This window comes from Mixophyes fleayi, unplaced genomic scaffold, assembly GCF_038048845.1.
Source record: "Mixophyes fleayi isolate aMixFle1 unplaced genomic scaffold, aMixFle1.hap1 Scaffold_362, whole genome shotgun sequence".
NCBI lineage: Eukaryota > Metazoa > Chordata > Amphibia > Anura > Limnodynastidae > Mixophyes > Mixophyes fleayi.
The window spans coordinates 45,487-70,891 of record NW_027447611.1 but is presented as its reverse complement, the minus strand read 5'-3'; the positions used below and the strand labels follow the sequence as shown (position 1 = coordinate 70,891).

Here is a 25,405-nt window from a genome sequence, read left to right as displayed (position 1 = left end):
TCCATTAGACTGGGGCCATACTTGCTCTGCACTTACTTATTTATTCATCTCTTTGGTTTGTCACCTCAACTGTTGTTTTTGAATTTTACAGATTGGTGGGTGCAGATGACCCTATGAGCTCCTCACCACAATCTAGGGTAGAGGTGTGGCCTGAGGTTCCCCTTTTCAAGGGGGCGGCAAAAGTTCAGTTGCCCTGGGGAAACCTTCGACAAAACCCAGGGCTAAAGGGACACCACCGAGCTTTGCGGTGAAGGGGGGCCAAAAGACCCCTTTTGGTGTTGGAGATAAAGGGGACCTTCCACTTTTAAGGAGGGCTTGATGTTCCGCACCCTGTGCACTTTTTTGTGTTTTTACACATTTTTTGCGCTCAGTGACCCGAAAGCATGATCCCAGGCTTTCAATATATAAGAGGAAATAAAAAAAATTAAAAAAAATGTAACTGGGGAAGCAATTTGTTGGTATTAGGTTATCAAAACATTTTATGTTGCATTGTTTGCGCGCCTCTGCTTGTTGGGAGTATGATGGCGTTACTTGTAAGAGAGGTTAAAGGGCCCTTCTCACAAGCTTCCAGCCCATACATAGTTTTCTTTCCCATTATGAATGTTTTTAGTGCTTACTATTTTAATTCGGATCTGTATTTCATTGTAATTGTACCGGAATTTGTTTTTGGATAATTTCAAACAATTTGAGACCCACACCTGCCAAATATTGATTTACAATTTTTGATTGAATATGTATCTTTATTTTGTATAAAGGTACAGAAAACATACAATACATTACGTTCAAATGTATTACGTTGCAGCGAAGCTGTAAGTACAATACACCGTAAAACATAATCATTCATACTTTCTGGTACAATTCAAGACATTAGGAACAAGATATGACCAGGGATGCTGATGGGGGGTAGGGTACTAACTACCAGGGCCCTGGCATGCCAGGGGGCCAGGGCCCAGGGGAGGGCTGGCAAATTTTAGCTCAGGGGACAAGACTCGATTCAGCAGCCAATTAGGAACCTTTTAAAGGAAAAAAATGCAGGTGGCCCAGTGACCCAGCCCAAAGTAGCCCTCTATGGGACCGACCCAAGGGGGAGATGCCTCCCGGCCCCCGAACCCAGCCTGCGCCTGCCCGGGCTGCACTGCAGATCACCAACTTTTTTATATTTTTTTTGCTTCTTCAAGTTTTATTTTAACTTTTTTGTTTTTGTTTTGTGTTTACCCAGTGTGTGTGTGTGTGTGTGGGGGGGGGGGGCTGCCATAGTAGACACCATATGTAGTCTGTGCATAGGCGGCCACATCATTCATTCATAGAATATTGTACTACAGCTGAATAGATTATGCGACCACTGTGAGTAGTATGCCATGTGGCCATCTATGGAAGGACCGCATAGGCTCCCTGCACTTCATGTCTGTAAGATAGTAGCTAAATCCCCTTCCGACTTCCCCATGACAAATAAGCAAATGAGTGCTCAAAAGTAGAACAAAATATTCATTAAATTCAGTTGAGAACATTGTTGGTTCTAAATAGAAATGCAGTATTCTTTATCACCATCCAAAATATAAAACTAGAAATTCAACATGAAAAACGTTAAAAATCGCTATAATATTAAAAAGGCTGCCATGTCAGCTGGTGTCTTAATGGAAGAGTAGTTTGTTAAGACTATACTTTCAGGAATCATTTCTATAGTTTATACATATGGAAATGTGCTCTAAAGTGTACAGACTCACCAACCATGAGGAAGAGTTTTAGTGATTTCTCTTGAATGTGAAGTGAGATTGTAGTGCTGCTTTATGGTAGCTACTATCTGCTTTTGATGATTGTTTCTCTTTTCCTTTGTGGAAGAGTAGAGGAGTGAAATCACCAGCTGAGTGGTTGGGTTTCTGAATTGTTAACAACAGAGAATGTTATGAAAGAACTTAAGCCGAGATTTCAGTATAGCTGGATTTGCTTTGCTGTTGTTTTTGTAAAGTTCTGTCTTATGATATTAGAAATGGTTTTCTTAATAAGGACAAGCTACTTTGGTCATCTGGCCTGAGATTGGTGCAGCTGAGAGAACCTGGGTTATGTGCTTCTGTTGTAGTGAGCCAAAGATATCTAAAAATCATTGAGGAATGGGAAACCTTGTTGATAGAGTAAGATGAGGACCATGTTTTTTCCAATATTTCTTTTACAGCATATTTTTGTAATAGCCTGTCCATTAGACTGGGGCCATACTTGCTCTGCACTTACTTATTTATTCATCTCTTTGGTTTGTCACCTCAACTGTTGTTTTTGAATTTTACAGATTGGTGGGTGCAGATGACCCTATGAGCTCCTCACCACAATCTAGGGTAGAGGTGTGGCCTGAGGTTCCCCTTTTCAAGGGGGCGGCAAAAGTTCAGTTGCCCTGGGGAAACCTTCGACAAAACCCAGGGCTAAAGGGACACCACTGAGGTTTGCGGTGAAGGGGGGCCAAAAGACCCCTTTTGGTGTTGGAGATAAAGGGGACCTTCCACTTTTAAGGAGGGCTTGATGTTCCGCACCCTGTGCACTTTTTTGTGTTTTTACACATTTTTTGCGCTCAGTGACCCGAAAGCATGATCCCAGGCTGTCAATATATAAGAGGAAATAAAAAAAATAAAAAAAAATGTAACTGGGGAAGCAATTTGTTGGTATTAGGTTATCAAAACATTTTATGTTGCATTGTTTGCGCGCCTCTGCTTGTTGGGAGTATGATGGCGTTACTTGTATGAGAGGTTAAAGGGCCCTTCTCACAAGCTTCCAGCCCATACATAGTTTTCTTTCCCATTATGAATGTTTTTAGTGCTTACTATTTTAATTCGGATCTGTATTTCATTGTAATTGTACCGGAATTTGTTTTTGGATAATTTCAAACAATTTGAGACCCACACCTGCCAAATATTGATTTACAATTTTTGATTGAATATGTATCTTTATTTTGTATAAAGGTACAGAAAACATACAATACATTACGTTCAAATGTATTACGTTGCAGCGAAGCTGTAAGCACAATACACCGTAAAACATAATCATTCATACTTTCTGGTACAATTCAAGACATTAGGAACAAGATATGACCAGGGATGCTGATGGGGGGTAGGGTACTAACTACCAGGGCCCTGGCATGCCAGGGGGCCCGGGCCCAGGGGAGGGCTGGCAAATTTTAGCTCAGGGGACAAGACTCGATTCAGCAGCCAATTAGGATCCTCTTAAAGGAAAAAAATGCAGGTGGCCCAGTGACCCAGCCCAAAGTAGCCCTCTATGGGACCGACCCAAGGGGGAGATGCCTCCCGGCCCCTGAACCCAGCCTGCCCCTGCCCGGGCTGCACTGCAGATCACCAACTTTTTTATATTTTTTTTGCTTCTTCAAGTTTTATTTTAACTTTTTTGTTTTTGTTTTGTGTTTACCCAGTGTGTGTGTGGGGGGCTGCCATGGTAGACACCATATGTAGTCTGTGCATAGGCGGCCACATCATTCATTCATAGAATATTGTACTACAGCTGAATAGATTATGCGACCACTGTGAGTAGTATGCCATGTGGCCATCTATGGAAGGACCGCATAGGCTCCCTGCACTTCATGTCTGTAAGATAGTAGCTAAATCCCCTTCCGACTTCACCATGACAAATAAGCAAATGAGTGCTCAAAAGTAGAACAAAATATTCATTAAATTCAGTTGAGAACATTGTTGGTTCTAAATATAAATGCAGTATTCTTTATCACCATCCAAAATATAAAACTAGAAATTCAACACGAAAAACGTTAAAAATCGCTATAATATTAAAAAGGTTGCCCTGTCAGCTGGTGTCTTAATGGAAGAGTAGTTTGTTAAGACTATACTTTCAGGGATCATTTCTATAGTTTATACATATGGAAATGTGCTCTAAAGTGTACAGACTCACCAACCATGAGGAAGAGTTTTAGTGATTTCTCTTGAATGTGAAGTGAGCTTGTAGTGCTATTTTATGGTAGCTACTATCTGCTTTTGATGACTGTTTCTCTTTTCCTTTGTGGAAGAGTAGAGGAGTGAAATCACCAGCTGAGTGGTTGGGTTTCTGAATTGTTAACAACAGAGAATGTTATGAAAGAACTTAAGCTGAGATTTCAGTATAGCTGGATTTGCTTTGCTGTTGTTTTTGTAAAGTTCTGTCTTATGATATTAGAAATGGTTTTCTTAATAAGGACAAGCTACTTTGGTCATCTGGCCTGAGATTGGTGCAGCTGAGAGAACCTGGGTTATGTGCTTCTGTTGTAGTGAGCCAAAGATATCTAAAAATCATTGAGGAATGGGAAACCTTGTTGATAGAGTAAGACGAGGACCATGTTTTTTCCAATATTTCTTTTACAGCATATTTTTGTAATAGCCTGTCCATTAGACTGGGGCCATACTTGCTCTGCACTTACTTATTTATTCATCTCTTTGGTTTGTCACCTCAACTGTTGTTTTTGAATTTTACAGATTGGTGGGTGCAGATGACCCTATGAGCTCCTCACCACAATCTAGGGTAGAGGTGTGGCCTGAGGTTCCCCTTTTCAAGGGGGCGGCAAAAGTTCAGTTGCCCTGGGGAAACCTTCGACAAAACCCAGGGCTAAAGGGACACCACCGAGCTTTGCGGTGAAGGGGGGCCAAAAGACCCCTTTTGGTGTTGGAGATAAAGGGGACCTTCCACTTTTAAGGAGGGCTTGATGTTCCGCACCCTGTGCACTTTTTTGTGTTTTTACACATTTTTTGCGCTCAGTGACCCGAAAGCATGATCCCAGGCTGTCAATATATAAGAGGAAATAAAAAAAATAAAAAAAAATGTAACTGGGGAAGCAATTTGTTGGTATTAGGTTATCAAAACATTTTATGTTGCATTGTTTGCGCGCCTCTGCTTGTTGGGAGTATGATGGCGTTACTTGTATGAGAGGTTAAAGGGCCCTTCTCACAAGCTTCCAGCCCATACATAGTTTTCTTTCCCATTATGAATGTTTTTAGTGCTTACTATTTTAATTCGGATCTGTATTTCATTGTAATTGTACCGGAATTTGTTTTTGGATAATTTCAAACAATTTGAGACCCACACCTGCCAAATATTGATTTACAATTTTTGATTGAATATGTATCTTTATTTTGTATAAAGGTACAGAAAACATACAATACATTACGTTCAAATGTATTACGTTGCAGCGAAGCTGTAAGCACAATACACCGTAAAACATAATCATTCATACTTTCTGGTACAATTCAAGACATTAGGAACAAGATATGACCAGGGATGCTGATGGGGGGTAGGGTACTAACTACCAGGGCCCTGGCATGCCAGGGGGCCTGGGCCCAGGGGAGGGCTGGCAAATTTTAGCTCAGGGGACAAGACTCGATTCAGCAGCCAATTAGGATCCTCTTAAAGGAAAAAAATGCAGGTGGCCCAGTGACCCAGCCCAAAGTAGCCCTCTATGGGACCGACCCAAGGGGGAGATGCCTCCCGGCCCCCGAACCCAGCCTGCCCCTGCCCGGGCTGCACTGCAGATCACCAACTTTTTTATATTTTTTTTGCTTCTTCAAGTTTTATTTTAACTTTTTTGTTTTTGTTTTGTGTTTACCCAGTGTGTGTGTGTGTGGGGGGGGCTGCCATGGTAGACACCATATGTAGTCTGTGCATAGGCGGCCACATCATTCATTCATAGAATATTGTACTACAGCTGAATAGATTATGCGACCACTGTGAGAAGTATGCCATGTGGCCATCTATGGAAGGACCGCATAGGCTCCCTGCACTTCATGTCTGTAAGATAGTAGCTAAATCCCCTTCCGACTTCACCATGACAAATAAGCAAATGAGTGCTCAAAAGTAGAACAAAATATTCATTAAATTCAGTTGAGAACATTGTTGGTTCTAAATATAAATGCAGTATTCTTTATCACCATCCAAAATATAAAACTAGAAATTCAACACGAAAAACGTTAAAAATCGCTATAATATTAAAAAGGCTGCCATGTCAGCTGGTGTCTTAATGGAAGAGTAGATTGTTAAGACTATACTTTCAGGGATCATTTCTATAGTTTATACATATGGAAATGTGCTCTAAAGTGTACAGACTCACCAACCATGAGGAAGAGTTTTAGTGATTTCTCTTGAATGTGAAGTGAGCTTGTAGTGCTGCTTTATGGTAGCTACTATCTGCTTTTGATGACTGTTTCTCTTTTCCTTTGTGGAAGAGTAGAGGAGTGAAATCACCAGCTGAGTGGTTGGGTTTCTGAATTGTTAACAACAGAGAATGTTATGAAAGAACTTAAGCTGAGATTTCAGTATAGCTGGATTTGCTTTGCTGTTGTTTTTGTAAAGTTCTGTCATATGATATTAGAAATGGTTTTCTTAATAAGGACAAGCTACTTTGGTCATCTGGCCTGAGATTGGTGCAGCTGAGAGAACCTGGGTTATGTGCTTCTGTTGTAGTGAGCCAAAGATATCTAAAAATCATTGAGGAATGGGAAACCTTGTTGATAGAGTAAGACGAGGACCATGTTTTTTCCAATATTTCTTTTACAGCATATTTTTGTAATAGCCTGTCCATTAGACTGGGGCCATACTTGCTCTGCACTTACTTATTTATTCATCTCTTTGGTTTGTCACCTCAACTGTTGTTTTTGAATTTTACAGATTGGTGGGTGCAGATGACCCTAGGAGCTCCTCACCACAATCTAGGGTAGAGGTGTGGCCTGAGGTTCCCCTTTTCAAGGGGGCGGCAAAAGTTCAGTTGCCCTGGGGAAACCTTCGACAAAACCCAGGGCTAAAGGGACACCACCGAGCTTTGCGGTGAAGGGGGGCCAAAAGACCCCTTTTGGTGTTGGAGATAAAGGGGACCTTCCACTTTTAAGGAGGGCTTGATGTTCCGCACCCTGTGCACTTTTTTGTGTTTTTACACATTTTTTGCGCTCAGTGACCCGAAAGCATGATCCCAGGCTGTCAATATATAAGAGGAAATAAAAAAAATAAAAAAAAATGTAACTGGGGAAGCAATTTGTTGGTATTAGGTTATCAAAACATTTTATGTTGCATTGTTTGCGCGCCTCTGCTTGTTGGGAGTATGATGGCGTTACTTGTATGAGAGGTTAAAGGGCCCTTCTCACAAGCTTCCAGCCCATACATAGTTTTCTTTCCCATTATGAATGTTTTTAGTGCTTACTATTTTAATTCGGATCTGTATTTCATTGTAATTGTACCGGAATTTGTTTTTGGATAATTTCAAACAATTTGAGACCCACACCTGCCAAATATTGATTTACAATTTTTGATTGAATATGTATCTTTATTTTGTATAAAGGTACAGAAAACATACAATACATTACGTTCAAATGTATTACGTTGCAGCGAAGCTGTAAGCACAATACACCGTAAAACATAATCATTCATACTTTCTGGTACAATTCAAGACATTAGGAACAAGATATGACCAGGGATGCTGATGGGGGGTAGGGTACTAACTACCAGGGCCCTGGCATGCCAGGGGGCCAGGGCCCAGGGGAGGGCTGGCAAATTTTAGCTCAGGGGACAAGACTCGATTCAGCAGCCAATTAGGAACCTTTTAAAGGAAAAAAATGCAGGTGGCCCAGTGACCCAGCCCAAAGTAGCCCTCTATGGGACCGACCCAAGGGGGAGATGCCTCCCGGCCCCCGAACCCAGCCTGCCCCTGCCCGGGCTGCACTGCAGATCACCAACTTTTTTATATTTTTTTTGCTTCTTCAAGTTTTATTTTAACTTTTTTGTTTTTGTTTTGTGTTTACCCAGTGTGTGTGTGGGGGGGGGGCTGCCATGGTAGACACCATATGTAGTCTGTGCATAGGCGGCCACATCATTCATTCATAGAATATTGTACTACAGCTGAATAGATTATGCGACCACTGTGAGTAGTATGCCATGTGGCCATCTATGGAAGGACCGCATAGGCTCCCTGCACTTCATGTCTGTAAGATAGTAGCTAAATCCCCTTCCGACTTCACCATGACAAATAAGCAAATGAGTGCTCAAAAGTAGAACAAAATATTCATTAAATTCAGTTGAGAACATTGTTGGTTCTAAATATAAATGCAGTATTCTTTATCACCATCCAAAATATAAAACTAGAAATTCAACACGAAAAACGTTAAAAATCGCTATAATATTAAAAAGGTTGCCCTGTCAGCTGGTGTCTTAATGGAAGAGTAGTTTGTTAAGACTATACTTTCAGGGATTGTTTCTATAGTTTATACATATGGAAATGTGCTCTAAAGTGTACAGACTCACCAACCATGAGGAAGAGTTTTAGTGATTTCTCTTGAATGTGAAGTGAGCTTGTAGTGCTGCTTTATGGTAGCTACTATCTGCTTTTGATGACTGTTTCTCTTTTCCTTTGTGGAAGAGTAGAGGAGTGAAATCACCAGCTGAGTGGTTGGGTTTCTGAATTGTTAACAACAGAGAATGTTATGAAAGAACTTAAGCTGAGATTTCAGTATAGCTGGATTTGCTTTGCTGTTGTTTTTGTAAAGTTCTGTCTTATGATATTAGAAATGGTTTTCTTAATAAGGACAAGCTACTTTGGTCATCTGGCCTGAGATTGGTGCAGCTGAGAGAACCTGGGTTATGTGCTTCTGTTGTAGTGAGCCAAAGATATCTAAAAATCATTGAGGAATGGGAAACCTTGTTGATAGAGTAAGACGAGGACCATGTTTTTTCCAATATTTCTTTTACAGCATATTTTTGTAATAGCCTGTCCATTAGACTGGGGCCATACTTGCTCTGCACTTACTTATTTATTCATCTCTTTGGTTTGTCACCTCAACTGTTGTTTTTGAATTTTACAGATTGGTGGGTGCAGATGACCCTATGAGCTCCTCACCACAATCTAGGGTAGAGGTGTGGCCTGAGGTTCCCCTTTTCAAGGGGGTGGCAAAAGTTCAGTTGCCCTGGGGAAACTTTCGACAAAACCCAGGGCTAAAGGGACACCACCGAGCTTTGCGGTGAAGGGGGGGCCAAAAGACCCCTTTTGGTGTTGGAGATAAAGGGGACCTTCCACTTTTAAGGAGGGCTTGATGTTCCGCACCCTGTGCACTTTTTTGTGTTTTTACACATTTTTTGCGCTCAGTGACCCGAAAGCATGATCCCAGGCTGTCAATATATAAGAGGAAATAAAAAAAATAAAAAAAAATGTAACTGGGGAAGCAATTTGTTGGTATTAGGTTATCAAAACATTTTATGTTGCATTGTTTGCGCGCCTCTGCTTGTTGGGAGTATGATGGCGTTACTTGTATGAGAGGTTAAAGGGCCCTTCTCACAAGCTTCCAGCCCATACATAGTTTTCTTTCCCATTATGAATGTTTTTAGTGCTTACTATTTTAATTCGGATCTGTATTTCATTGTAATTGTACCGGAATTTGTTTTTGGATAATTTCAAACAATTTGAGACCCACACCTGCCAAATATTGATTTACAAGTTTTGATTGAATATGTATCTTTATTTTGTATAAAGGTACAGAAAACATACAATACATTACGTTCAAATGTATTACGTTGCAGCGAAGCTGTAAGCACAATACACCGTAAAACATAATCATTCATACTTTCTGGTACAATTCAAGACATTAGGAACAAGATATGACCAGGGATGCTGATGGGGGTAGGGTACTAACTACCAGGGCCCTGGCATGCCAGGGGGCCTGGGCCCAGGGGAGGGCTGGCAAATTTTAGCTCAGGGGACAAGACTCGATTCAGCAGCCAATTAGGATCCTCTTAAAGGAAAAAAATGCAGGTGGCCCAGTGACCCAGCCCAAAGTAGCCCTCTATGGGACCGACCCAAGGGGGAGATGCCTCCCGGCCCCCGAACCCAGCCTGCCCCTGCCCGGGCTGCACTGCAGATCACCAACTTTTTTATATTTTTTTTGCTTCTTCAAGTTTTATTTTAACTTTTTTGTTTTTGTTTTGTGTTTACCCAGTGTGTGTGTGTGTGGGGGGGCTGCCATGGTAGACACCATATGTAGTCTGTGCATAGGCGGCCACATCATTCATTCATAGAATATTGTACTACAGCTGAATAGATTATGCGACCACTGTGAGAAGTATGCCATGTGGCCATCTATGGAAGGACCGCATAGGCTCCCTGCACTTCATGTCTGTAAGATAGTAGCTAAATCCCCTTCCGACTTCACCATGACAAATAAGCAAATGAGTGCTCAAAAGTAGAACAAAATATTCATTAAATTCAGTTGAGAACATTGTTGGTTCTAAATATAAATGCAGTATTCTTTATCACCATCCAAAATATAAAACTAGAAATTCAACACGAAAAACGTTAAAAATCGCTATAATATTAAAAAGGCTGCCATGTCAGCTGGTGTCTTAATGGAAGAGTAGATTGTTAAGACTATACTTTCAGGGATCATTTCTATAGTTTATACATATGGAAATGTGCTCTAAAGTGTACAGACTCACCAACCATGAGGAAGAGTTTTAGTGATTTCTCTTGAATGTGAAGTGAGCTTGTAGTGCTGCTTTATGGTAGCTACTATCTGCTTTTGATGACTGTTTCTCTTTTCCTTTGTGGAAGAGTAGAGGAGTGAAATCACCAGCTGAGTGGTTGGGTTTCTGAATTGTTAACAACAGAGAATGTTATGAAAGAACGTAAGCTGGATTTGCTTTGCTGTTGTTTTTGTAAAGTTCTGTCATATGATATTAGAAATGGTTTTCTTAATAAGGACAAGCTACTTTGGTCATCTGGCCTGAGATTGGTGCAGCTGAGAGAACCTGGGTTATGTGCTTCTGTTGTAGTGAGCCAAAGATATCTAAAAATCATTGAGGAATGGGAAACCTTGTTGATAGAGTAAGACGAGGACCATGTTTTTTCCAATATTTCTTTTACAGCATATTTTTGTAATAGCCTGTCCATTAGACTGGGGCCATACTTGCTCTGCACTTACTTATTTATTCATCTCTTTGGTTTGTCACCTCAACTGTTGTTTTTGAATTTTACAGATTGGTGGGTGCAGATGACCCTATGAGCTTCTCACCACAATCTAGGGTAGAGGTGTGGCCTGAGGTTCCCCTTTTCAAGGGGGCGGCAAAAGTTCAGTTGCCCTGGGGAAACCTTCGACAAAACCCAGGGCTAAAGGGACACCACCGAGCTTTGCGGTGAAGGGGGGCCAAAAGACCCCTTTTGGTGTTGGAGATAAAGGGGACCTTCCACTTTTAAGGAGGGCTTGATGTTCCGCACCCTGTGCACTTTTTTGTGTTTTTACACATTTTTTGCGCTCAGTGACCCGAAAGCATGATCCCAGGCTTTCAATATATAAGAGGAAATAAAAAAAATAAAAAAAAATGTAACTGGGGAAGCAATTTGTTGGTATTAGGTTATCAAAACATTTTATGTTGCATTGTTTGCGCGCCTCTGCTTGTTGGGAGTATGATGGCGTTACTTGTATGAGAGGTTAAAGGGCCCTTCTCACAAGCTTCCAGCCCATACATAGTTTTCTTTCCCATTATGAATGTTTTTAGTGCTTACTATTTTAATTCGGATCTGTATTCCATTGTAATTGTACCGGAATTTGTTTTTGGATAATTTCAAACAATTTGAGACCCACACCTGCCAAATATTGATTTACAATTTTTGATTGAATATGTATCTTTATTTTGTATAAAGGTACAGAAAACATACAATACATTACGTTCAAATGTATTACGTTGCAGCGAAGCTGTAAGCACAATACACCGTAAAACATAATCATTCATACTTTCTGGTACAATTCAAGACATTAGGAACAAGATATGACCAGGGATGCTGATGGGGGTAGGGTACTAACTACCAGGGCCCTGGCATGCCAGGGGGCCTGGGCCCAGGGGAGGGCTGGCAAATTTTAGCTCAGGGGACAAGACTCGATTCAGCAGCCAATTAGGATCCTCTTAAAGGAAAAAAATGCAGGTGGCCCAGTGACCCAGCCCAAAGTAGCCCTCTATGGGACCGACCCAAGGGGGAGATGCCTCCCGGCCCCCGAACCCAGCCTGCCCCTGCCCGGGCTGCACTGCAGATCACCAACTTTTTTATATTTTTTTTGCTTCTTCAAGTTTTATTTTAACTTTTTTGTTTTTGTTTTGTGTTTACCCAGTGTGTGTGTGTGTGTGGGGGGGGCTGCCATGGTAGACACCATATGTAGTCTGTGCATAGGCGGCCACATCATTCATTCATAGAATATTGTACTACAGCTGAATAGATTATGCAACCACTGTGAGAAGTATGCCATGTGGCCATCTATGGAAGGACCGCATAGGCTCCCTGCACTTCATGTCTGTAAGATAGTAGCTAAATCCCCTTCCGACTTCACCATGACAAATAAGCAAATGAGTGCTCAAAAGTAGAACAAAATATTCATTAAATTCAGTTGAGAACATTGTTGGTTCTAAATATAAATGCAGTATTCTTTATCACCATCCAAAATATAAAACTAGAAATTCAACACGAAAAACGTTAAAAATCGCTATAATATTAAAAAGGCTGCCATGTCAGCTGGTGTCTTAATGGAAGAGTAGATTGTTAAGACTATACTTTCAGGGATCATTTCTATAGTTTATACATATGGAAATGTGCTCTAAAGTGTACAGACTCACCAACCATGAGGAAGAGTTTTAGTGATTTCTCTTGAATGTGAAGTGAGTTTGTAGTGCTGCTTTATGGTAGCTACTATCTGCTTTTGATGACTGTTTCTCTTTTCCTTTGTGGAAGAGTAGAGAAGTGAAATCACCAGCTGAGTGGTTGGGTTTCTGAATTGTTAACAACAGAGAATGTTATGAAAGAACTTAAGCTGAGATTTCAGTATAGCTGGATTTGCTTTGCTGTTGTTTTTGTAAAGTTCTGTCATATGATATTAGAAATGGTTTTCTTAATAAGGACAAGCTACTTTGGTCATCTGGCCTGAGATTGGTGCAGCTGAGAGAACCTGGGTTATGTGCTTCTGTTGTAGTGAGCCAAAGATATCTAAAAATCATTGAGGAATGGGAAACCTTGTTGATAGAGTAAGACGAGGACCATGTTTTTTCCAATATTTCTTTTACAGCATATTTTTGTAATAGCCTGTCCATTAGACTGGGGCCATACTTGCTCTGCACTTACTTATTTATTCATCTCTTTGGTTTGTCACCTCAACTGTTGTTTTTGAATTTTATAGATTGGTGGGTGCAGATGACCCTATGAGCTCCTCACCACAATCTAGGGTAGAGGTGTGGCCTGAGGTTCCCCTTTTCAAGGGGGCGGCAAAAGTTCAGTTGCCCTGGGGAAACCTTCGACAAAACCCAGGGCTAAAGGGACACCACCGAGCTTTGCGGTGAAGGGGGGCCAAAAGACCCCTTTTGGTGTTGGAGATAAAGGGGACCTTCCACTTTTAAGGAGGGCTTGATGTTCCGCACCCTGTGCACTTTTTTGTGTTTTTACACATTTTTTGCGCTCAGTGACCCGAAAGCATGATCCCAGGCTTTCAATATATAAGAGGAAATAAAAAAAATAAAAAAAAATGTAACTGGGGAAGCAATTTGTTGGTATTAGGTTATCAAAACATTTTATGTTGCATTGTTTGCGCGCCTCTGCTTGTTGGGAGTATGATGGCGTTACTTGTATGAGAGGTTAAAGGGCCCTTCTCACAAGCTTCCAGCCCATACATAGTTTTCTTTCCCATTATGAATGTTTTTAGTGCTTACTATTTTAATTCGGATCTGTATTTCATTGTAATTGTACCGGAATTTGTTTTTGGATAATTTCAAACAATTTGAGACCCACACCTGCCAAATATTGATTTACAATTTTTGATTGAATATGTATCTTTATTTTGTATAAAGGTACAGAAAACATACAATACATTACGTTCAAATGTATTACGTTGCAGCGAAGCTGTAAGCACAATACACCGTAAAACATAATCATTCATACTTTCTGGTACAATTCAAGACATTAGGAACAAGATATGACCAGGGATGCTGATGGGGGGTAGGGTACTAACTACCAGGGCCCTGGCATGCCAGGGGGCCAGGGCCCAGGGGAGGGCTGGCAAATTTTAGCTCAGGGGACAAGACTCGATTCAGCAGCCAATTAGGAACCTTTTAAAGGAAAAAAATGCAGGTGGCCCAGTGACCCAGCCCAAAGTAGCCCTCTATGGGACCGACCCAAGGGGGAGATGCCTCCCGGCCCCCGAACCCAGCCTGCCCCTGCCCGGGCTGCACTGCAGATCACCAACTTTTTTATATTTTTTTTGCTTCTTCAAGTTTTATTTTAACTTTTTTGTTTTTGTTTTGTGTTTACCCAGTGTGTGTGTGGGGGGGGGCTGCCATGGTAGACACCATATGTAGTCTGTGCATAGGCGGCCACATCATTCATTCATAGAATATTGTACTACAGCTGAATAGATTATGCGACCACTGTGAGTAGTATGCCATGTGGCCATCTATGGAAGGACCGCATAGGCTCCCTGCACTTCATGTCTGTAAGATAGTAGCTAAATCCCCTTCCGACTTCACCATGACAAATAAGCAAATGAGTGCTCAAAAGTAGAACAAAATATTCATTAAATTCAGTTGAGAACATTGTTGGTTCTAAATATAAATGCAGTATTCTTTATCACCATCCAAAATATAAAACTAGAAATTCAACACGAAAAACGTTAAAAATCGCTATAATATTAAAAAGGCTGCCATGTCAGCTGGTGTCTTAATGGAAGAGTAGTTTGTTAAGACTATACTTTCAGGGATCATTTCTATAGTTTATACATATGGAAATGTGCTCTAAAGTGTACAGACTCACCAACCATGAGGAAGAGTTTTAGTGATTTTTCTTGAGTGTGAAGTGAGCTTGTAGTGCTGCTTTATGGTAGCTACTGTCTGCTTTTGATGACTGTTTCTCTTTTCCTTTGTGGAAGAGTAGAGGAGTGAAATCACCAGCTGAGTGGTTGGGTTTCTGAATTGTTAACAACAGAGAATGTTATGAAAGAACTTAAACCGACATTTCAGTATAGCTGGATTTGCTTTGCCGTTGTCTTTGTAAAGTTCTGTCATATGATATTAGAAATGGTTTTCTTAATAAGGACAAGCTACTTTGGTCATCTGGCCTGAGATTGGTGCAGCTGAGAGAACCTGGGTTATGTGCTTCTGTTGTAGTGAGCCAAAGATATCTAAAAATCATTGAGGAATGGGAAACCTTGTTGATAGAGTAAGACGAGGACCATATTTTTTCCAATATTTCTTTTACAGCATATTTTTGTAATAGCCTGTCCATTAGACTGGGGCCATACTTGCTCTGCACTTACTTATTTATTCATCTCTTTGGTTTGTCACCTCAACTGTTGTTTTTGAATTTTACAGATTGGTGGGTGCAGATGACCCTATGAGCTCCTCACCACAATCTAGGGTAGAGGTGTGGCCTGAGGTTCCCCTTTTCAAGGGGGCGGCAAAAGTTCAGTTGCCCTGGGGAAACCTTCGACAAAACCCAGGGCTAAAGGGACACCACCGAGCTTTGCGGTGAAGGGGGGCCAAAAGACCCCTTTTGGTGTTGGAGATAAAGGGGACCTTCCACTTTTAAGGAGGGCTTGATGTTCCGCACCCTGTGCACTTTTTTGTGTTTTTACACATTTTTTGCGCTCAGTGACCCGAAAGCATGATCCCAGGCTGTCAATATATAAGAGGAAATAAAAAAAATAAAAAAAAATGTAACTGGGGAAGCAATTTGTTGGTATTAGGTTATCAAAACATTTTATGTTGCATTGTTTGCGTGCCTCTGCTTGTTGGGAGTATGATGGCGTTACTTGTATGAGAGGTTAAAGGGCCCTTCTCACAAGCTTCCAGCCCATACATAGTTTTCTTTCCCATTATGAATGTTTTTAGTGCTTACTATTTTAATTCGGATCTGTATTTCATTGTAATTGTACCGGAATTTGTTTTTGGATAATTTCAAACAATTTGAGACCCACACCTGCCAAATATTGATTTACAATTTTTGATTGAATATGTATCTTTATTTTGTATAAAGGTACAGAAAACATACAATACATTACGTTCAAATGTATTACGTTGCAGCGAAGCTGTAAGCACAATACACCGTAAAACATAATCATTCATACTTTCTGGTACAATTCAAGACATTAGGAACAAGATATGACCAGGGATGCTGATGGGGGGTAGGGTACTAACTACCAGGGCCCTGGCATGCCAGGGGGCCTGGGCCCAGGGGAGGGCTGGCAAATTTTAGCTCAGGGGACAAGACTCGATTCAGCAGCCAATTAGGATCCTCTTAAAGGAAAAAAATGCAGGTGGCCCAGTGACCCAGCCCAAAGTAGCCCTCTATGGGACCGACCCAAGGGGGAGATGCCTCCCGGCCCCCGAACCCAGCCTGCCCCTGCCCGGGCTGCACTGCAGATCACCAACTTTTTTATATTTTTTTTGCTTCTTCAAGTTTTATTTTAACTTTTTTGTTTTTGTTTTGTGTTTACCCAGTGTGTGTGGGGGGGGCTGCCATGGTAGACACCATATGTAGTCTGTGCATAGGCGGCCACATCATTCATTCATAGAATATTGTACTACAGCTGAATAGATTATGCGACCACTGTGAGTAGTATGCCATGTGGCCATCTATGGAAGGACCGCATAGGCTCCCTGCACTTCATGTCTGTAAGATAGTAGCTAAATCCCCTTCCGACTTCACCATGACAAATAAGCAAATGAGTGCTCAAAAGTAGAACAAAATATTCATTAAATTCAGTTGAGAACATTGTTGGTTCTAAATATAAATGCAGTATTCTTTATCACCATCCAAAATATAAAACTAGAAATTCAACACGAAAAACGTTAAAAATCGCTATAATATTAAAAAGGCTGCCATGTCAGCTAGTGTCTTAATGGAAGAGTAGTTTTTTAAGACTATACTTTCAGGGATCATTTCTATAGTTTATACATATGGAAATGTGCTCTAAAGTGTACAGACTCACCAACCATGAGGAAGAGTTTTAGTGATTTCTCTTGAATGTGAAGTGAGCTTGTAGTGCTGCTTTATGGTAGCTACTATCTGCTTTTGATGACTGTTTCTCTTTTCCTTTGTGGAAGAGTAGAGGAGTGAAATCACCAGCTGAGTGGTTGGGTTTCTGAATTGTTAACAACAAAGAATGTTATGAAAGAACTTAAGCTGAGATTTCAGTATAGCTGGATTTGCTTTGCTGTTGTTTTTGTAAAGTTCTGTCTTATGATATTAGAAATGGTTTTTTTAATAAGGACAAGCTACTTTGGTCATCTGGCCTGAGATTGGTGCAGCTGAGAGAACCTGGGTTATGTGCTTCTGTTGTAGTGAGCCAAAGATATCTAAAAATCATTGAGGAATGGGAAAACTTGTTGATAGAGTAAGACGAGGACCATGTTTTTTCCAATATTTCTTTTACAGCATATTTTTGTAATAGCCTGTCCATTAGACTGGGGCCATACTTGCTCTGCACTTACTTATTTATTCATCTCTTTGGTTTGTCACCTCAACTGTTGTTTTTGAATTTTACAGATTGGTGGGTGCAGATGACCCTATGAGCTCCTCACCACAATCTAGGGTAGAGGTGTGGCCTGAGGTTCCCCTTTTCAAGGGGGCGGCAAAAGTTCAGTTGCCCTGGGGAAACCTTCGACAAAACCCAGGGCTAAAGGGACACCACCGAGCTTTGCGGTGAAGGGGGGCCAAAAGACCCCTTTTGGTGTTGGAGATAAAGGGGACCTTCCACTTTTAAGGAGGGCTTGATGTTCCGCACCCTGTGCACTTTTTTGTGTTTTTACACATTTTTTGCGCTCAGTGACCCGAAAGCATGATCCCAGGCTGTCAATATATAAGAGGAAATAAAAAAAATAAAAAAAAATGTAACTGGGGAAGCAATTTGTTGGTATTAGGTTATCAAAACATTTTATGTTGCATTGTTTGCGCGCCTCTGCTTGTTGGGAGTATGATGGCGTTACTTGTATGAGAGGTTAAAGGGCCCTTCTCACAAGCTTCCAGCCCATACATAGTTTTCTTTCCCATTATGAATGTTTTTAGTGCTTACTATTTTAATTCGGATCTGTATTTCATTGTAATTGTACCGGAATTTGTTTTTGGATAATTTCAAACAATTTGAGACCCACACCTGCCAAATATTGATTTACAATTTTTGATTGAATATGTATCTTTATTTTGTATAAAGGTACAGAAAACATACAATACATTACGTTCAAATGTATTACGTTGCAGCGAAGCTGTAAGCACAATACACCGTAAAACATAATCATTCATACTTTCTGGTACAATTCAAGACATTAGGAACAAGATATGACCAGGGATGCTGATGGGGGTAGGGTACTAACTACCAGGGCTCTGGCATGCCAGGGGGCCTGGGCCCAGGGGAGGGCTGGCAAATTTTAGCTCAGGGGACAAGACTCGATTCAGCAGCCAATTAGGATCCTCTTAAAGGAAAAAAATGCAGGTGGCCCAGTGACCCAGCCCAAAGTAGCCCTCTATGGGACCGACCCAAGGGGGAGATGCCTCCCGGCCCCCGAACCCAGCCTGCCCCTGCCCGGGCTGCACTGCAGATCACCAACTTTTTTATATTTTTTTTGCTTCTTCAAGTTTTATTTTAACTTTTTTGTTTTTGTTTTGTGTTTACCCAGTGTGTGTGTGTGTGGGGGGGGCTGCCATGGTAGACACCATATGTAGTCTGTGCATAGGCGGCCACATCATTCATTCATAGAATATTGTACTACAGCTGAATAGATTATGCGACCACTGTGAGTAGTATGCCATGTGGCCATCTATGGAAGGACCGCATAGGCTCCCTGCACTTCATGTCTGTAAGATAGTAGCTAAATCCCCTTCCGACTTCACCATGACAAATAAGCAAATGAGTGCTCAAAAGTAGAACAAAATATTCATTAAATTCAGTTGAGAACATTGTTGGTTCTAAATATAAATGCAGTATTCTTTATCACCATCCAAAATATAAAACTAGAAATTCAACACGAAAAACGTTAAAAATCGCTATAATATTAAAAAGGCTGCCATGTCAGCTGGTGTCTTAATGGAAGAGTAGTTTTTTAAGACTATACTTTCAGGGATCATTTCTATAGTTTATACATATGGAAATGTGCTCTAAAGTGTACAGACTCACCAACCATGAGGAAGAGTTTTAGTGATTTCTCTTGAATGTGAAGTGAGCTTGTAGTGCTGCTTTATGGTAGCTACTATCTGCTTTTGATGACTGTTTCTCTTTTCCTTTGTGGAAGAGTAGAGGAGTGAAATCACCAGCTGAGTGGTTGGGTTTCTGAATTGTTAACAACAAAGAATGTTATGAAAGAACTTAAGCTGAGATTTCAGTATAGCTGGATTTGCTTTGCTGTTGTTTTTGTAAAGTTCTGTCTTATGATATTAGAAATGTTTTTTTTAATAAGGACAAGCTACTTTGGTCATCTGGCCTGAGATTGGTGCAGCTGAGAGAACCTGGGTTATGTGCTTCTGTTGTAGTGAGCCAAAGATATCTAAAAATCATTGAGGAATGGGAAAACTTGTTGATAGAGTAAGACGAGGACCATGTTTTTTCCAATATTTCTTTTACAGCATATTTTTGTAATAGCCTGTCCATTAGACTGGGGCCATACTTGCTCTGCACTTACTTATTTATTCATCTCTTTGGTTTGTCACCTCAACTGTTGTTTTTGAATTTTACAGATTGGTGGGTGCAGATGACCCTATGAGCTCCTCACCACAATCTAGGGTAGAGGTGTGGCCTGAGGTTCCCCTTTTCAAGGGGGCGGCAAAAGTTCAGTTGCCCTGGGGAAACCTTCGACAAAACCCAGGGCTAAAGGGACACCACCGAGCTTTGCGGTGAAGGGGGGCCAAAAGACCCCTTTTGGTGTTGGAGATAAAGGGGACCTTCCACTTTTAAGGAGGGCTTGATGTTCCGCACCCTGTGCACTTTTTTGTGTTTTTACACATTTTTTGCGCTCAGTGACCCGAAAGCATGATCCCAGGCTGTCAATATATAAGAGGAAATAAAAAAAATAAAAAAAAATGTAACTGGGGAAGCAATTTGTTGGTATTAGGTTATCAAAACATTTTATGTTGCATTGTTTGCGCGCCTCTGCTTGTTGGGAGTATGATGGCGTTACTTGTATGAGAGGTTAAAGGGCCCTTCTCACAAGCTTCCAGCCCATACATAGTTTTCTTTCCCATTATGAATGTTTTTAGTGCTTACTATTTTAATTCGGATCTGTATTTCATTGTAATTGTACCGGAATTTGTTTTTGGATAATTTCAAACAATTTGAGACCCACACCTGCCAAATATTGATTTACAATTTTTGATTGAATATGTATCTTTATTTTGTATAAAGGTACAGAAAACATACAATACATTACGTTCAAATGTATTACGTTGCAGCGAAGCTGTAAGCACAATACACCGTAAAACATAATCATTCATACTTTCTGGTACAATTCAAGACATTAGGAACAAGATATGACCAGGGATGCTGATGGGGGTAGGGTACTAACTACCAGGGCTCTGGCATGCCAGGGGGCCTGGGCCCAGGGGAGGGCTGGCAAATTTTAGCTCAGGGGACAAGACTCGATTCAGCAGCCAATTAGGATCCTCTTAAAGGAAAAAAATGCAGGTGGCCCAGTGACCCAGCCCAAAGTAGCCCTCTATGGACCGACCCAAGGGGGAGATGCCTTCCGGCCCCCGAACCCAGCCTGCCCCTGCCCGGGCTGCACTGCAGATCACCAACTTTTTTATATTTTTTTTGCTTCTTCAAGTTTTATTTTAACTTTTTTGTTTTTGTTTTGTGTTTACCCAGTGTGTGTGTGTGTGGGGGGGGCTGCCATGGTAGACACCATATGTAGTCTGTGCATAGGCGGCCACATCATTCATTCATAGAATATTGTACTACAGCTGAATAGATTATGCGACCACTGTGAGTAGTATGCCATGTGGCCATCTATGGAAGGACCGCATAGGCTCCCTGCACTTCATGTCTGTAAGATAGTAGCTAAATCCCCTTCCGACTTCACCATGACAAATAAGCAAATGAGTGCTCAAAAGTAGAACAAAATATTCATTAAATTCAGTTGAGAACATTGTTGGTTCTAAATATAAATGCAGTATTCTTTATCACCATCCAAAATATAAAACTAGAAATTCAACACGAAAAACGTTAAAAATCGCTTTAATATTAAAAAGGCTGCCATGTCAGCTGGTGTCTTAATGGAAGAGTAGATTGTTAAGACTATACTTTCAGGGATCATTTCTATAGTTTATACATATGGAAATGTGCTCTAAAGTGTACAGACTCACCAACCATGAGGAAGAGTTTTAGTGATTTCTCTTGAATGTGAAGTGAGCTTGTAGTGCTGCTTTATGGTAGCTACTATCTGCTTTTGATGACCGTTTCTCTTTTCCTTTGTGGGAGAGTAGAGGAGTGAAATCACCAGCTGAGTGGTTGGGTTTCTGAATTGTTAACAACAGAGAATGTTATGAAAGAACTTAAGCTGAGATTTCAGTATAGCTGGATTTGCTTTGCTGTTGTTTTTGTAAAGTTCTGTCTTATGATATTAGAAATGGTTTTCTTAATAAGGACAAGCTACTTTGGTCATCTGGCCTGAGATTGGTGCAGCTGAGAGAACCTGGGTTATGTGCTTCTGTTGTAGTGAGCCAAAGATATCTAAAAATCATTGAGGAATGGGAAACCTTGTTGATAGAGTAAGACGAGGACCATGTTTTTTCCAATATTTCTTTTACAGCATATTTTTGTAATAGCCTGTCCATTAGACTGGGGCCATACTTGCTCTGCACTTACTTATTTATTCATCTCTTTGGTTTGTCACCTCAACTGTTGTTTTTGAATTTTACAGATTGGTGGGTGCAGATGACCCTATGAGCTCCTCACCACAATCTAGGGTAGAGGTGTGGCCTGAGGTTCCCCTTTTCAAGGGGGCGGCAAAAGTTCAGTTGCCCTGGGGAAACCTTCGACAAAACCCAGGGCTAAAGGGACACCACCGAGCTTTGCGGTGAAGGGGGGCCAAAAGACCCCTTTTGGTGTTGGAGATAAAGGGGACCTTCCACTTTTAAGGAGGGCTTGATGTTCCGCACCCTGTGCACTTTTTTTGTGTTTTTACACATTTTTGCGCTCAGTGACCCGAAAGCATGATCCCAGGCTTTCAATATATAAGAGGAAATAAAAAAAATAAAAAAAAATGTAACTGGGGAAGCAATTTGTTGGTATTAGGTTATCAAAACATTTTATGTTGCATTGTTTGCGCGCCTCTGCTTGTTGGGAGTATGATGGCGTTACTTGTATGAGAGGTTAAAGGGCCCTTCTCACAAGCTTCCAGCCCATACATAGTTTTCTTTCCCATTATGAATGTTTTTAGTGCTTACTATTTTAATTCGGATCTGTATTTCATTGTAATTGTACCGGAATTTGTTTTTGGATAATTTCAAACAATTTGAGACCCACACCTGCCAAATATTGATTTACAATTTTTGATTGAATATGTATCTTTATTTTGTATAAAGGTACAGAAAACATACAATACATTACGTTCAAATGTATTACGTTGCAGCGAAGCTGTAAGCACAATACACCGTAAAACATAATCATTCATACCTTCTGGTACAATTCAAGACATTAGGAACAAGATATGACCAGGGATGCTGATGGGGGGTAGGGTACTAACTACCAGGGCCCTGGCATGCCAGGGGGCCAGGGCCCAGGGGAGGGCTGGCAAATTTTAGCTCAGGGGACAAGACTCGATTCAGCAGCCAATTAGGAACCTTTTAAAGGAAAAAAAATGCAGGTGGCCCAGTGACCCAGCCCAAAGTAGCCCTCTATGGGACCGACCCAAGGGGGAGATGCCTCCCGGCCCCCGAACCCAGCCTGCCCCTGCCCGGGCTGCACTGCAGATCACCAACTTTTTTATATTTTTTTTGCTTCTTCAAGTTTTATTTTAACTTTTTTGTTTTTGTTTTGTGTTTACCCAGTGTGTGTGTGGGGGGGGCTGCCATGGTAGACACCATATGTAGTCTGTGCATAGGCGGCCACATCATTCATTCATAGAATATTGTACTACAGCTGAATAGATTATGCGACCACTGTGAGTAGTATGCCATGTGGCCATCTATGGAAGGACCGCATAGGCTCCCTGCACTTCATGTCTGTAAGATAGTAGCTAAATCCCCTTCCGACTTCACCATGAGAAATAAGCAAATGAGTGCTCAAAAGTAGAACAAAATATTCATTAAATTCAGTTGAGAACATTGTTGGTTCTAAATATAAATGCAGTATTCTTTATCACCATCCAAAATATAAAACTAGAAATTCAACACGAAAAACGTTAAAAATCGCTATAATATTAAAAAGGCTGCCATGTCAGCTGGTGTCTTAATGGAAGAGTAGTTTGTTAAGACTATACTTTCAGGGATCATTTCTATAGTTTATACATATGGAAATGTGCTCTAAAGTGTACAGACTCACCAACCATGAGGAAGAGTTTTAGTGATTTTTCTTGAATGTTAAGTGAGCTTGTAGTGCTGCTTTATGGTAGCTACTATCTGCTTTTGATGACTGTTTCTCTTTTCCTTTGTGGAAGAGTAGAGGAGTGAAATCACCAGCTGAGTGGTTGGGTTTCTGAATTGTTAACAACAGAGAATGTTATGAAAGAACTTAAACCGACATTTCAGTATAGCTGGATTTGCTTTGCTGTTGTTTTTGTAAAGTTCTGTCTTATGATATTAGAAATGGTTTTCTTAATAAGGACAAGCTACTTTGGTCATCTGGCCTGAGATTGGTGCAGCTGAGAGAACCTGGGTTATGTGCTTCTGTTGTAGTGAGCCAAAGATATCTAAAAATCATTGAGGAATGGGAAACCTTGTTGATAGAGTAAGACGAGGACCATGTTTTTTCCAATATTTCTTTTACAGCATATTTTTGTAATAGCCTGTCCATTAGACTGGGGCCATACTTGCTCTGCACTTACTTATTTATTCATCTCTTTGGTTTGTCACCTCAACTGTTGTTTTTGAATTTTACAGATTGGTGGGTGCAGATGACCCTATGAGCTCCTCACCACAATCTAGGGTAGAGGTGTGGCCTGAGGTTCCCCTTTTCAAGGGGGCGGCAAAAGTTCAGTTGCCCTGGGGAAACCTTCGACAAAACCCAGGGCTAAAGGGACACCACCGAGCTTTGCGGTGAAGGGGGGCCAAAAGACCCCTTTTGGTGTTGGAGATAAAGGGGACCTTCCACTTTTAAGGAGGGCTTGATGTTCCGCACCCTGTGCACTTTTTTGTGTTTTTACACATTTTTTGCGCTCAGTGACCCGAAAGCATGATCCCAGGCTTTCAATATATAAGAGGAAATAAAAAAAATAAAAAAAAATGTAACTGGGGAAGCAATTTGTTGGTATTAGGTTATCAAAACATTTTATGTTGCATTGTTTGCGCGCCTCTGCTTGTTGGGAGTATGATGGCGTTACTTGTATGAGAGGTTAAAGGGCCCTTCTCACAAGCTTCCAGCCCATACATAGTTTTCTTTCCCATTATGAATGTTTTTAGTGCTTACTATTTTAATTCGGATCTGTATTTCATTGTAATTGTACCGGAATTTGTTTTTGGATAATTTCAAACAATTTGAGACCCACACCTGCCAAATATTGATTTACAATTTTTGATTGAATATGTATCTTTATTTTGTATAAAGGTACAGAAAACATACAATACATTACGTTCAAATGTATTACGTTGCAGCGAAGCTGTAAGCACAATACACCGTAAAACATAATCATTCATACCTTCTGGTACAATTCAAGACATTAGGAACAAGATATGACCAGGGATGCTGATGGGGGGTAGGGTACTAACTACCAGGGCCCTGGCATGCCAGGGGGCCAGGGCCCAGGGGAGGGCTGGCAAATTTTAGCTCAGGGGACAAGACTCGATTCAGCAGCCAATTAGGAACCTTTTAAAGGAAAAAAATGCAGGTGGCCCAGTGACCCAGCCCAAAGTAGCCCTCTATGGGACCGACCCAAGGGGGAGATGCCTCCCGGCCCCCGAACCCAGCCTGCCCCTGCCCGGGCTGCACTGCAGATCACCAACTTTTTTATATTTTTTTTGCTTCTTCAAGTTTTATTTTAACTTTTTTGTTTTTGTTTTGTGTTTACCCAGTGTGTGTGTGGGGGGGGCTGCCATGGTAGACACCATATGTAGTCTGTGCATAGGCGGCCACATCATTCATTCATAGAATATTGTACTACAGCTGAATAGATTATGCGACCACTGTGAGTAGTATGCCATGTGGCCATCTATGGAAGGACCGCATAGGCTCCCTGCACTTCATGTCTGTAAGATAGTAGCTAAATCCCCTTCCGACTTCACCATGAG

The 25,405-nt window shown here is 41.1% G+C and overlaps 11 non-coding genes across 11 annotated transcripts; all 11 read left to right on the top strand.

Annotated features, from left to right (window-relative positions):
• Positions 1–1,652: 1,652 nt before the first annotated feature.
• LOC142132603 (small nucleolar RNA U3) lies at positions 1,653–1,870 on the top strand. Its single transcript, XR_012686603.1, has one exon. It is a non-coding gene; the product is annotated as a small nucleolar RNA U3 (small nucleolar RNA).
• A 1,958-nt stretch (positions 1,871–3,828) lies between these two features.
• LOC142132597 (small nucleolar RNA U3) lies at positions 3,829–4,046 on the top strand. Its single transcript, XR_012686598.1, has one exon. It is a non-coding gene; the product is annotated as a small nucleolar RNA U3 (small nucleolar RNA).
• A 1,964-nt stretch (positions 4,047–6,010) lies between these two features.
• On the top strand, positions 6,011–6,228 carry LOC142132589 (small nucleolar RNA U3). The gene has a single exon (XR_012686591.1). It is a non-coding gene; the product is annotated as a small nucleolar RNA U3 (small nucleolar RNA).
• Positions 6,229–8,190: 1,962 nt separating this feature from the next.
• Positions 8,191–8,408, top strand: LOC142132619 (small nucleolar RNA U3). Its single transcript, XR_012686618.1, has one exon. It is a non-coding gene; the product is annotated as a small nucleolar RNA U3 (small nucleolar RNA).
• A 1,963-nt stretch (positions 8,409–10,371) lies between these two features.
• On the top strand, positions 10,372–10,589 carry LOC142132588 (small nucleolar RNA U3). Its single transcript, XR_012686590.1, has one exon. It is a non-coding gene; the product is annotated as a small nucleolar RNA U3 (small nucleolar RNA).
• A 1,948-nt stretch (positions 10,590–12,537) lies between these two features.
• Positions 12,538–12,755, top strand: LOC142132600 (small nucleolar RNA U3). Its single transcript, XR_012686601.1, has one exon. It is a non-coding gene; the product is annotated as a small nucleolar RNA U3 (small nucleolar RNA).
• Positions 12,756–14,716: 1,961 nt separating this feature from the next.
• LOC142132599 (small nucleolar RNA U3) lies at positions 14,717–14,934 on the top strand. Its single transcript, XR_012686600.1, has one exon. It is a non-coding gene; the product is annotated as a small nucleolar RNA U3 (small nucleolar RNA).
• A 1,958-nt stretch (positions 14,935–16,892) lies between these two features.
• LOC142132587 (small nucleolar RNA U3) lies at positions 16,893–17,110 on the top strand. The gene has a single exon (XR_012686589.1). It is a non-coding gene; the product is annotated as a small nucleolar RNA U3 (small nucleolar RNA).
• Positions 17,111–19,073: 1,963 nt separating this feature from the next.
• Positions 19,074–19,291, top strand: LOC142132586 (small nucleolar RNA U3). The gene has a single exon (XR_012686588.1). It is a non-coding gene; the product is annotated as a small nucleolar RNA U3 (small nucleolar RNA).
• Positions 19,292–21,253: 1,962 nt separating this feature from the next.
• LOC142132581 (small nucleolar RNA U3) lies at positions 21,254–21,471 on the top strand. Its single transcript, XR_012686583.1, has one exon. It is a non-coding gene; the product is annotated as a small nucleolar RNA U3 (small nucleolar RNA).
• A 1,961-nt stretch (positions 21,472–23,432) lies between these two features.
• Positions 23,433–23,650, top strand: LOC142132618 (small nucleolar RNA U3). The gene has a single exon (XR_012686617.1). It is a non-coding gene; the product is annotated as a small nucleolar RNA U3 (small nucleolar RNA).
• Positions 23,651–25,405: the final 1,755 nt, after the last annotated feature.